At 40.3% G+C, this 10,827-nt stretch overlaps 1 protein-coding gene across 3 annotated transcripts in view; it reads right to left on the reverse strand.

Annotated features, from left to right (window-relative positions):
* ecel1 (endothelin converting enzyme-like 1) overlaps nucleotides 1-3,001 on the reverse strand; it is a 58,320-nt gene extending 55,319 nt beyond the window's left edge. For 2 of the 3 annotated variants that reach the window (XM_085479168.1, XM_085479167.1), the window contains exon 1: nucleotides 2,831-3,001. The gene's annotated coding sequence lies outside the window, so the exon portion shown is untranslated. The remainder of the gene's footprint in view (nucleotides 1-2,830) is intronic. The other variant, XM_085479169.1, reaches the window with a different exon arrangement.
* Between the last annotated feature and the right edge of the window lie 7,826 nt (nucleotides 3,002-10,827).

A 10,827-nucleotide genomic window follows, 5' to 3' on the forward strand; every position in this document is an offset into this window, starting at 1 on the left:
TGCTCTAGAAGCATGCACTTTGCAGTGGTGGGGATGAAGAAATCCCTTTTTGAGGCTAAGGGTGGGGCAGCGACCTACTGTAACTGACTGGGAACTGAGGGGCCAAAAAAGGCCAAAAAAAAAAAAAAGCACGTCTTTTATAAGAAAGGACAGAATCTTGCAATTCTAACAGTCCAGGAATAAAACCATGGTGTTTAAATCGAGCATAATAGGTCTGTTTTAAGTGTCTATTCCTTCTTTTTGAGGGTGATTTGAGCCAGCTGTGAACACATTTGATTTCCACTGTGTCCAGGCAACATGCTGTACAAACTAACTCTGACTGAGTATATCCCGGCGCTTAGGTGGATCCGTTTCTGATTCCAGGTTTTGCTGGTAAGAAAGATGCTTCAGTGATGTGTGCACAAAAAACTGCTTTTGTATAGGTGCTAGTGTTTACATATAAAACTGCGGTTCCGTGAATGCCCTCATGGGTGAACTGTCAGGACCACGGAGCCAATTTTAAAGTTATGAAGTTGTCCTTTAAGCAAACTGCAGACTCAGAAGGTTGCATGGACCTTCCCATTGCTTTTCTCACCGCTAATAATAAATCCTTGAGAGGAGCTCAATGCATAATCAATAAGCAGAGGCTTCCAATCATATCAGGGTCAGGTTCACACCACTGTAGATGGATCAAAGTACTACTGGGCTTGGAATGTGGAGTTACTGGTGTGAGTTAACTGATTTCAGTAATGTGGACAGGCAATTTTACTGGTGTAGATTTATTTACTCCTCAATTCCTAAAACGAGCATATCAAATGCTCATTGTGTATCAGCATGAGCTGTACTAACACATCAACAGATCTAAAGTGTTCCCCGTGGTCCAAGGAGGCAGACAGATTTGCTGCTAGCGAGATGGAATGTCACCTGGGGCAAACATCGGCTGGCATCAGAGCTGCGAAGTTGCTTAAACGATTGCTAGGAAGACCATCAAGATTAAAACCATAAATACCGGCTCTGCCAGTGTTATGCATTCACCCATTAACAAATGGCAGCAAAATAGTGACCCCACCGACAAATACATAAAGAGCTACACCCTCATATTCATTTCCTAGCTGAAAACTTTTTTTTGGCACAGGATTTTGAGATACTTGTCTTCCACAAAACTAAACCATACTCCGGATGCTGCTTTTTACCCACCTTGCCTTCATATTAATACAAATTGACACAGAACAAACTTCCTGCCGCACCTTCACTGTAGTTTGTGAGGATATTTAGTGTTGCCCAGAAATAACAGCTTAGCGGCACCCTCTCCCCTCCCCGCCACTTTTATCTCTGCTCGGGAAAGTTACGTCACCTGAAAGCATTCTATAAATGGACTTATTATCCCTTAATCAAAGTGGTCACAGAGCCTGCCCCAAAAGCTTCACGGTGCTCTGAAGGTTCAGCGTGGAAGCCAGCCTTATCGCCGGTCGCCAGAGGCAAGGGTATAGTGCTGCGGTGCGTTTGTATGGGCTACAGATTTGGACACACAGCTCAAGGGTCCTGCAGTGTAACGGGACTTAGACATGTACCCAAGCAAAGCCTCCTTTGTGCTGCTTTTAAAAACTATGTGTGTTGTGTATACGGAGTAAATGTCCCACATCAGACTTACTGGAGAACTTTTTTTTTTAAGGAACACACTGGGCTCCTTATTCTTATTTTATTATTAAAACAGATGAGTTTGAGTCATCCTGAAGAAAAATTAAGTAGCCCCCACCCCACCCCCTGCTCTCTCTCTCTCTCTCTCACATACACATTGGCAGGAATGAAGTGCTCACATACTGTAACTCTATTATCTTTAATGAGTCCCCAGGCTCTCCTTTTCCAGCACTGTGCCAAACTACAGTTCAAACATCAGGATTATTACAGTTTTAATTTGATCTAGGCAAACATTTATTTGATCTGCTTTATTTTATTAGTTAGGCAGTTTTGGTGGATTTCGCTGAAAAGAACCAAGAACCAATATTTTTAAAGAATTAAACTACAATAAATAAACAAATAAATTAAATCGTGCTTCATGGTGCCAGATTTTCATTATAGAAAAACGATTTTTTTAAAATGTTTTTTATGATTTTAGATGGAAAATTCTGACCAGAGCAGAGCAGTTTCTCTCATGTATAGACCTCTGTCTGCAGGGTTGGCACAGAAGCGCTAATTCAAATAAAACTTTCTGGCGTTGCGAAAAGTGAGTAAAAAGTGCGTAAAGACACAGAATGAACTGCTGTGAGTGCGCGAGGAGAACGCATACACATGTCATTTATTCCCAAGTTTATTCCTTAGTAAGTTTGTGCACGTTGTTAATTTCAGCCGGATACACGGGCAGCATTTAGAGCCAGCGAGGCACGCGGACCTGTCGGACCAGCGCACGTCGTTCGACCGGAAAATAACGCACTCAGTCAGCAGCCAATTAAAGTCTCTTCCACGCGCAGCATCTCGCGCATCAATCTCTCTCTTTTTACTTTTGCCCACCAAAACTTCTGGCCACGTTCGCACAGACACACCGCGAACTAGGAGCACACGTGCATGGCGAAAGCGCAGACTTCTCACTGAAAGGGTGTCTTACTTGGACGTGATTCCCAAGTCAATCTGTGGCACTTTCCCGCCCTATCCTCGCTCTCCGTAATTCAGAAAACACACAAAATGATCAGATTTGGAATCATAAGAACCACCCAGCCCCCTGGTCCCAGCTTGCCGTCACATACACATACGGTGCGCCCTGGCTGGCTCTTTGAGGGAGGAGCAGTTTCAGAACGCTCATTAGAGGTGTGGATATCCGCAGACTGATGGAAACTTGTGCAAGAAAAGATCTTACCTGTGGTGAGTCAATTAAAATCCCTGCTGGGAGTGTAAAAAAAAAAACCACGCTACTGCATGTGTGTGTGTGAAGGGAAGAGATCCACTCCTCTGAAGGATCTGGCTAGATTATCCGACTCCCCCCCCAACTCCTCCTCCGGACATCGGCACACACCGGGATCCGCACCGCGTTCTGCTGCCGCTGCAGCTCACAGCCTCCGATGTATGGAGGAAAGAGAGAGAGAGAGAGAGGAGAGAGAGAAGAGAAAGAGGAGGGGGTCCATTAACGAGAAAAGGTCCACACAGACACACACATCAACACTTAGGCACAAACAGATGTTCCTCCTTTAGTCCACTTAACATTTTCTCTAATTGGCGCTACTTTTAAATAATCACTACTCCGGTGAGTGATTATAAAACCAGAAGCACACTCGGTACATTTTCATGCTGGTGCAAATGCTTTAACTTAATATACTGGCTCAGTAATTACCGTTAATTCTGATCTCTTATGTAAGAAGATGGACTTTTGAGACTCAGTGAGCGTCACAAAATTCTCATTTCATTAGAAAAAGCAGCCACTGCTGACTCATGCAGTAGCGCGCAGTTCCACGCACATTAAAATCACCTGAAACCTGCTCAAAACAACATCAGACCTCCCGTTCACTTTGCTGTAATATTAATCGCTTTTCAACTTTCCCTCACACAGCGTTGAAGGAGTTTTCAATTAAAATCGCCGATTCTACCAGCCCAGAGAGGGAACATCAGCTCATTCCCAAATGAGGGAGCCTATTCCACTGATTGATACCATCAGGCTGAGCGGAGCCTCCAAGTCTATTTGAATAAATCTTGTGGTCTAAACAACCACTAAAACCATGAGCTACAGAAACATTCATCTCCACGTGGCCTCAAAGTCACACTAACCAAAGTAATCAAACCAAAAGCTCCACTAATATTATAATGTAAATCAGCTGAGTAACTGAGTGTCCGGTTCACTTGCAGTGATTGTTCAGCGAGAGGAAGGGAGGAGCACTGGTTTATGGTTGATTTTGGAGATTGGAACCCTAATTTCATTATTTTGTCCCTGACTTATTAACCCAGGAGAAAATTCTCAATATATTTTAATAATGAGCAAAAACAGTATTAAAAATTGCTTTGACTCTAAATATGATATGGTTTAAATGTGAATTAAAAATGACACCAAAGCAGATGAGTTTATGTTTAGAAGTTTAGAATTGCCACTGAAGTCAAAGGTAAATGAACAGATTTACATTTGCCAATGGAGGGAAAGGCCAAACAGTCAGAGAAATCCAAAAGGCTTAAGCAGGAAAGCCCTAAAAACAACAGAGGGCAGAAAGCCAGTTTATAGAACAGCATGAATCGAAATTGCTGTTTTATTATTTATTATTTATTATTAATTGTTAATGAGAGCCAAGTGTGCCAACAGTGGAAACTCTGAAAGCATCTGCTGAGCAGGTGTGGGATGACAAATCCTGGAAAGACTGATTTTTGATTAGTGGCAGATTTAAAGGTGCACCAATCAATTTTCTTTCATTCAGACACTTTGTAAGTAACACTCAGATTATGCAATAAGATAAGCATTACTTACATACACAGTCAGCAGTGAAGTCCCAGTTTGATTCCCTTTTTGCTGAACGTTTTGCCTTTTGCACCACTCTACACTCCCCTCACCACCAGCCAGTCATGGCAGATGGCTGTCCAACCCTGAGTGGTTCTGCTGGAGGTTTCTTCCTGTTTTCTTCCTGGAGTTTTTCCTTGCCACTGTCACCAAGTGCTTGGTCATAGGGGGTCGTTTGATTGTTGGGTTTTCTCTGCATTGTTGGGGCTTTACTTTACAGTATAAAGTACCTATAAAGACTGCTGTTGTGATTTGATGCTTTACAAATAAAATTGAATAGTTGCTTGTTAAGTGATGACAATGCATGTACGTAAAAGAAGTTGTCTTTTTTATGGTCTGCAAAGCTTTATCTCTTGTTTTTTCAACAGACATGAGCGTAGCAAAATTATTTAGTCTCTTAATTGTTGTGTGTGGGTTTTTTTTTTTTTTAGCACAATTCATATTTTTTACATTACCCATTTAATAACATGTAATCACTGACCTTGGATGAAGATTTCTCAAGTTTTGTCTGTTTCTTTGTACTCTAATATGCTAGCAATTGGGGTACATCAGTATATTTCTAATCTTCCTCCTTCATCTTCTTGGTGCTAATGTGTTTACATTAGTCGGCCATGAGGTAGCTGACTATCAGATGTCAACTAGCAAACTTCATTAATCCTAAAAACATCACGAGCATTTAGTTGCCAGTGATGTGCCAAGGGATAGCCTTCATATAAATGTTAATTTATGGTGACAAATTGACAAAAAACTATCCTTTCATCTCCCTCTTTGTAATATTTTTGTAATATTATTTTCTATATTATTGTAATATTTAATTAAAGTCATTTTGGTTTTATGGCTCTGAACGTTATTGTTTTGATTAACCTAAAGTACCATGTCTTGAACTTTAAACCAGTGGAAGTAAACTAGTGAGCAGTAGGGGAGATGGCCAGTAGGTGTTGGGCTACTGAGTCATTTCATTTTTCCTTGTCTGGTTATGATACCATTATTCAAATTCACTCTTATAGCAATCAAGTAGTTAATAGGTCTGAAAGGCAGGTATGTTTGGGTATGTGTCTGGCTTGATTGCAATTCCTGATCTGGAGTGATTAACAAGCTGTTCTAGTGAGTCAGGCTAGGAGGGCCATTTACAATTTGAGTCACAGCAGTATAATAAAGTTGAGCAATGACAGTTGTTTCTTTATTTTTAATCAAAAAATGTACAATTTTAAAGCACTTTAGATACATTTTGAGACTTGAGTAGGACATGTACGATGCACCTTGGTCTTTTGCTCACATACATATGATACCTTGCACTTGCCTATGTGCTGATCAAGTTTCAGCCTCTCCTCAAGCCTGAAAAGATGGCACCGACTATTCACTGTGACCTTGACTCATAGTCTGTGGCTTTGGTTAATTCTCTTATCTAGAGCAGGCATTTCCTTTGAAAAGACTTTGATAAAGCCACTGTACCCTACCCAGCAACAGGAGAGCAGAAAAACGCTAGTGTAAGTTAGCTGCTCCACCAGTTCTGATGAACAGACTTAAAAGAGAGAATACAAGACAGATGGCCATGAATAAAATGTGCTAAATTTATACATATTTGAACCTGTTTTCCCAGGGTGTCAAGAATTGCATCTTTGAGGAAACATCAGGCATCTCTAAGATATACATTAGGTGTCCAATATTTAACCTGACAGGTTAAATACTGGACACGGAAAACACTGAATAAATCAACATTAAGGAGGCAGTGTGAGAGGGGTGGCTGCCAATAAGAAGACCAAGGTACTCTTTCCAGATGTTTTGCACTATGTATGTACCCAAACACATTAGCACATAATAAAGCAAAATGACTTTAAAGCTTACATAATATTTTGAAATGAGAGAGCAAAAAGACTTTGACAAGCAAGAACCTAACAAGTGGTAGCTTTGCATTATTCAAAGCTTCTTTCTTTTGGAGCCTGCCTTTCTTTATTCTGATTGTAGGAATAAAAAGCTTTAAAAAGCAAGTGGGTTGTCTGTGCTGTCTAAGATGACCCCCTTGTTGACATCATATAGTACCAAGAGTAGAAAAAACTGCCTTAAACAAGGGAGCTTTTAAACTCATAGGATTAACAGCACTTAAAATTTCAGCCATATAGAAATTTTGGTTTATTATGAAACACCACTTATAGGATTATTACATACATAACACAGTGATGAGGCAAAACATTATGACAACTGACAGGTGAAGTATGTATCACTGATTATCTTTATTGTGGAACCTGTTAAGGAGCAAGTGAACAGTTTATTCTCAAAGTTGATGTTAGAGGCAGGAACGAAGGACAACGGTAAGGATTTGAGCGAGTTAGACATGGACCAAACTGTGATAGCTAGACGACTGGGTAAGAGCATCTCCAAAACTGCAGTGGTCAGCATGTATCAAAAGTGGTCCAAAGAAGGAACAGTGATGAACCAGTGGCAGGGTCATGGGAGTCTAAGGCTCATTGATGCACATGCGGAGTGACCAACCAACAGACAAGCTACTGTGGCTCAAACTTATGACAAAGTTAATGCTGGTTCTGATAGGAAAGTGTCAGAATACACACAGTACTTTGCAATTTGCATCATATGAATCTGCATAGCTACAGACCAGTCAGGGTGCCCATGCTGACCCTTATCTACCACCGAAAGCACCACCAATGGGCACGGCATCAGAACTGGACCACAAAGCAATGGCAGAAGGTAGCCTGGTCTGATGAACCATCTTCATCAGATTGTGTATATATATATATATATATATATATATATATATATATATATATATATATATATATATATATATACATATATATATATATATATTCAAATATGTGTGTGTGTATATGTTTGGAGCTGGCTAATTACAGATGACTGACTGCATGTTCACTTAATGTGAGATGCTGATACTGAGCTAATTAGTTTCTATAATATTTTAACATTTGCAGAAAAGACAGGCAGTCCCTGATGCTTTGCCTACATTTTCATTTACCTTAATTGCTAATCACTTTGTACACAGTGCGTCCCTCCTTGCTCTTATTGATGCGATTTTCTAATTCAGATTACTTTTAGCTCGAGGCCATTTTATCCCACCGTCCCCACCAGTTCCCGTGCACATTTCAATACCAGGTAACAACAGTGAGGGAAACGAGGCAAACTGGCCTATAATTCGGCTTAGTGAAGCAGTGGATTTGGGTTCAGCTGTCGGCCCAGAAGCAGAACACTTGGCAAAATTATGCCACAACACTCGCGGCCTACAGACCCAGAATTATAACAAGTGCCCCAGTAGACTAGAGAGGAAGGGAGGTAGTGCAGTGCAGCCGGGGGACACTGATGATGAGCAGATGAGCTGGGATCAGTGTCAGGAGTCTGAGGAGGAGAGGGGAGGGTGTGTGTGTGTGGATGAGCGGCGTTCTGGTCCCTCAGCACTTTGATTCAACCTCATTTTATATTAGGGTGTTATTTACACACCTGCTGCCACGGGGATAGGCAAGAAAACCCAGCCGCTTCTGGCTCTACTTCACACACATACAAACAACGAGATGGCAAGTGAATGCACACATCTGTGTGTGTTCCCCAAACACTTCCTCTTGACAATAATTGAAGAGTTTATAAGAGGTGCAGACTGCAAATCTATTTTTTCCAGTGACTAAAAATATCCCTTATGTCCTGGTTCACTTGATTCATTAAGGTCCCTCATGAAGCAGACATTTCACAAAGGAAAGTAAGTCAGAAACACAAATGATAATATACAGTGGAAAGTCAGCTGATTTTTACAACACCATATTAGCCTGTATGACCAATGATATATACTCCACCCTCTTCTGGGATGCCTGTAATAGAATTAGCGAGTTAGCCTCCAGGTAGCTTAGAGCTTTAGCAGACTTAAGATGGATGGAGGCAGTTTGCCTAAAAGGTACAACAACTTAGATAAGAGGAAACGGGAGGAGGATGAGGGGATGTTTTTTCTCCTGTCTGCTCAGCACCTGAGCCTGACCCCACCCTATGTGTCCACCCCCTACATCATCCTCTCAGACAGACTAATGGGGAGCTGGGAGTCCCATTTATATTCCTCACCCCCCTAGTGGCACCTTACCTCAGCTGTCTTATAGGCCGATTTTACCCCCTGGAGTTAAATAGAAGTGTGTCTGAACGTATCTGTGGTTTTGTACTTTTGTTCTAATAAGAAACAAGTTTCATATACCACTTTACAATATGTTACACAGTGAGTAACTATGATGGTCAGGAATAAATCTATTAATCTTATTCGTCTGAATCAAGGACTATATAATAAACAACGATGAGTTACTGGAGTTGGAGAAGCTCTTTTAATGACTCATGAAGTTATAATTAGTTCTTCAGTATCCATGAAACAGAATAACAATCACTTTATTCATAAGTAATAATGATCATTTTCATAATTACACCTTTTTGCTTGGCTGATTGTAAAGTATTCGGTTAAAGTCCTGCATGTGCTTGTTATTTTTATTTAATTAATTAATTTTTTAAAATGATGATGCTTAGGGACTGCAAAAAGACTAAGTAATTATCAGATTAACATGAAGTGGTGAATAGTAGTAGTGGCATATTTTCTTGCTAGTGAAAAGACAGGAAATAATAATTCACCCAATGATACTGTACACAGATAAATAAGGTATTTCTGTGATCTTCATGGTCATTATTTTATAGAATTTGGTAAAGAAAAACTACAAAATTAATTTCATGCACTGGCAGATCAAGAAGCTTGGAGAAATATTCCAGAAGAGTACTTGAAATTAAAAGAGAGCTTGTCTAAAAGGTGGTTATACCAAATATTGACTCGGAAGCTCATTAGAATTACACCAACTTTTTTTTTTGTAATTCCATGTATGTTTGTATATTTCAAACAACTGCTGCACTTATTTCCCACATGCAGTATATTAATACCATTGTCACGGTGTAGAGATAAGCTTGATTAATTGATTGATGAAGCCTTTATTTGTCATTTGCAATTGCCTGTAGGGCTGCCACTAACGATTATTTTGATAGTCGACTAGTCACCGATTATTTTTGTGATTAGTCGACTAATCACATCATGCATCCATTGGATGTACAACGTACAGCTTATTGCACCAGCATGCATCTGCTCATATATAACTATCATTAGCTTACAGCTTTAAGTGTTTAAGGTATGTGCTAACTAAAAATAAAGACAAGATGATAGTTTATTGAATTTAAATGAAATTTGCAGATTGTTTGTTGAAGTTGGGGGCATAAACTCAGCCGTCTGCTCCTTGCTATCTAAAATATAACAGGACACTGGAGTATATTCTCGAGCATCTCACACTTCTGATAATCAGTTGTCTCCTTGATGTTTGTTCAGCTGTGCAAAAACTATAACTTTAATCTCAGCCAAACCGATTTACTCAGGAACAAATAAAATATGAAAAAAGCCAAACAATAACATTTTTAAGTTATCTAAGTGACTTATATGTCATGTTTAACCTGAGCAGTGAAAGACGGCGGTGGGTTTGAAAACGATTTGCCGGGAGTCTGGTGTTCTCACGGGCTCTAGTGAGCCTTGAACCCCGGCTAGCTATTGAGCTGGTGGGTAACAGACATCTCCGAAAACGTCGGAGCGCTTTTGAAAATATGTGGTGTCTTGATAAACTGAGCAGATATTTGAGGTTTACACAGCTACAATTTCGCCTGAAATTTTGTTAAATGTTTATTGTGACCCAGAAAGAATAATAAGAGTCATATTAAAACTAACTAGCTGCCGCCATTGTTGGAAACTGAGCACGGCCGCGCTATGAATTCTGGGACACAGCTTCTTCTTCTTCGGGGTTTAACGGCAGCTGACATCCTTGTACATGCAGTGCTGCCATCTTCTGTTTCAATCCGTTATTACACTCTTAAATCCTACTACTTATTCCTGCGTCTTTTGGGATCTTACAAAGCTTCAAACGACGCATCGACTATTAAATTAGTCGTCGACGATTTTGATAGTCGACGTAATCGTGACTAGTCAACTAATCGTGGCAGCCCTAGTTGCCTGCAGCAAAAGTGGACCTCTTCCAACCATACATACATCACACAAACATCACATTGGGGAGACAGGTCAGAACAGGTAGCGTAAAGAAAAACAATGAAATGTACAACACAATAGGGCAGTGGAGGAGAGAAAGAGAGAACTCTACTCAGACTGAGCTCCTGAAAGGGGATCAGTATGAGAAGAGAAAACAAAAACTCCTCAGCACAAAGGCACATTATAAGTGGTATTTGGTTATTCAGCCTAACCCTTTTTCAAAACTACTAGAACACATTTATATGCTGGCAATGACAAATCAAAATGCCACACAATGAAATGTTAAGCAGGTAGGCTTCACCATCAAAGTAACATT

Source organism: Copadichromis virginalis, linkage group LG14 (genome assembly GCF_057382275.1).
Source record: "Copadichromis virginalis isolate Kocher_CV1m ecotype Utaka linkage group LG14, C_Virginalis_male_GT1.1, whole genome shotgun sequence".
Taxonomy (NCBI): Eukaryota; Metazoa; Chordata; class Actinopteri; order Cichliformes; family Cichlidae; genus Copadichromis; species Copadichromis virginalis.